Source organism: Thalassophryne amazonica, chromosome 14 (genome assembly GCF_902500255.1).
Source record: "Thalassophryne amazonica chromosome 14, fThaAma1.1, whole genome shotgun sequence".
In the NCBI taxonomy this organism is placed as follows: domain Eukaryota; kingdom Metazoa; phylum Chordata; class Actinopteri; order Batrachoidiformes; family Batrachoididae; genus Thalassophryne; species Thalassophryne amazonica.
In genome coordinates this window covers 21,316,764-21,319,318 of record NC_047116.1, presented here as the reverse complement: position 1 = coordinate 21,319,318, position 2,555 = coordinate 21,316,764, and the positions used below count along the sequence as shown (strand labels likewise).

The 2,555-nt window shown below is 36.8% G+C and overlaps 1 long non-coding RNA gene across 1 annotated transcript; it reads right to left on the bottom strand.

Moving 5' to 3' along the window:
• Window positions 1-440: 440 nt before the first annotated feature.
• On the bottom strand, window positions 441-1,236 carry LOC117524644. Its single transcript, XR_004564816.1, has 2 exons — window positions 1,057-1,236; window positions 441-558 (listed from the first exon to the last, which is right to left on the bottom strand). It is a non-coding gene; the product is annotated as an uncharacterized LOC117524644 (long non-coding RNA).
• Window positions 1,237-2,555: the final 1,319 nt, after the last annotated feature.

The window sequence follows — 2,555 nt, the reverse complement described above, 5'->3', positions numbered from 1 at the left end:
TTTTTTTGTTTTGTGATTGATCACTTGTGGAAAAAATTGTGGACCAATGCTGAATTTAAACATACCTGTTTCAATGCAAATGAGAAACTGCAAGAATATTGTGAACTGCTTTGACAGTAAGGAGAATACAATAAAATATTAAGTAATTTAATAACTACTTTCATATTCCGCTCACATCCCTGATAAACACCAGTATTCAACAGGAAAAGGACAGAGATTCTGCCTATCTTAAAGATTGTATATGTTTGGAATGAATAACTTTCTTTTATTGTTAGTGGTACTACAGTTACAAAATATGACATAATTTGATCATCATTTTATGCTGCATGTGTGTATCAGAGATTTGGATTTTTTTCTTGACTGACAATTTAAATAATTTTTAATTATTTTTCTATTATCTAGTATCCTTTACCTTTCCTCCATGGCGTAAGCAATGTTGACCTCTCTTGCCATCCTGTGGATTTCCTCTCTGGCCTGTTGGTCGCCTGTGTGGTCAGTTGTTCCCAGGATGATATCCTCCAAATACAAATCCACAGTCTCCTGGTGCACGTGCACTACCTGTAGTAAAGTTTTAGGGACACACATGTTATACATTACTGATATACTAAAGGTTGGAGGAGGATTGTGTCTGTCCAATGTGCACAATAACACATATTGTCCATTTAACACATTCATAGGCAGTTTGAGGGTTCGTCCACCCAAGTGCACAATATTGCAGGTGTTGAACATGCAATAAATAGGTTTGCACACACATGATTTATCGGGGGCTGATATGTGTCTAGAATTTTGCACATTTGAAACTGCTAACATACTCAGTATTGCATGATTTGTGCAGACATGCATAAATGTGATTCAGTCATTCTCTGTGAGCTGTTTGGGTCTGTGTTTCTTTATTTTCATGCAATAATCTTTAACACAGAAAACACCACCATTACACAATTTGTAGTGGCCTATTTATAATAAAACATCCACTGCCTCAGTAAAATGAAATGCGGCATTTCTCCTCTATGTATTATAAATATAAACAGGAAGTCGTGCACGTCTGTCTGCACATACTTGTCTAAAGATCTCATCTTATTTGATACGTCGATGCTCCTCAGCTTGTCTCCTGCCACTCTTCTCATCCTAACCATCCCAAAGACATATCGTTATCTTTGGCTGCTTTCAATAATGCTGGTATTTGGTTAGACTCTTTCTCTCCGATTGTTCTGTCTGAGTTATTTTTATTAGTTACTTCCTCCAAACCATCATGTCTGTTAGACCCCATTCCTACCAGGCTACTCAAGGAAGCCCTACCATTAATTAATGCTTCGATCTTAAAAAATGATAAGTCTATCTTTATTAGTTGGCTATGTACACAGGCTTTTAAGGTGGCAGTAATTAAACCATTACATAAAAAGCCATCACTTGACCCAGCTATCTTAGCTAATTATAGGCCAATCTCCAACCTTCCTTTTCTCTCAAAAATTCTTGAAAGGGTAGTTGTAAAACAGCTAACTGATCATCTGCAGAGGAATGGTCTATTTGAAGAGTTTCAGTCAGGTTTCAGAATTCATCGTAGTACAGAAACAGCATTAGTGAAGATTACAAATGATCTTCTTATGGCCTCAGACAGTGGACTCCTCTCTGTGCTTGTTCTGTTAGACCTCAGTGCTGCTTTTGATACTGTTGACCATAAAACTTTATTCCAGAGATTAGAGCATGCCATAGGTATTAAAGGCACTGTGCTGCTTTGGTTTGAATCATATTTATCTAATAGATTACAGTTTGTTCATGTAAATGGGGAGTCTTCTTCACAGACTAAGGTTAATTATGGAGTTCCACAAGGTTCTGTGCTAGGACCAATTTTATTCACTTTATACATGCTTCCCTTAGGCAGTATTATTAGAAAGCATTGCTTAAATTTTCATTGTTACGCAGATGATACCCAGCTTTATCTATCCATGAAGCCAGAGGACACACACCAATTAGTTAAACTGCAGGAATGTCTTACAGACATAAAGAAATGGATGACCTCTAATTTCCTGCTTTTATATTCAGATAAAACTGAAGTTATTGTACTTGGCCCCACAAATCTTAGAAACATGGTGTCTAACCAGATCCTTACTCTGGATGGCATTACCCTGACCTCTAGTAATACTGTGAGAAATCTTGGAGTCATTTTTGATCAGGATATGTCCTTCAATGCGCATATTAAGCAAATATGTAGGACTGCTTTTTTGCATTCGCGCAATATCTCTAAAATTAGAAAGGTCTTGTCTCAGAGTGATGCTGAAAAACTAATTCATGCATTTATTTCCTCTAGGCTGGACTATTGTAATTCATTATTATCAGGTTGTCCTAAAAGTTCCATGAAAAGCCTTCAGTTAATTCAAAATGCTGCAGCTAGAGTACTGACGGGGACTAGAAGGAGAGAGCATATCTCACCCATATTGGCCTCTCTTCATTGGCTTCCTGTTAATTCCAGAATAGAATTTAAAATTCTTCTTACTTATAAGGTTTTGAATAATCAGGTCCCATCTTATCTTATCCCATGATGCACTGAGTGTTTCTTT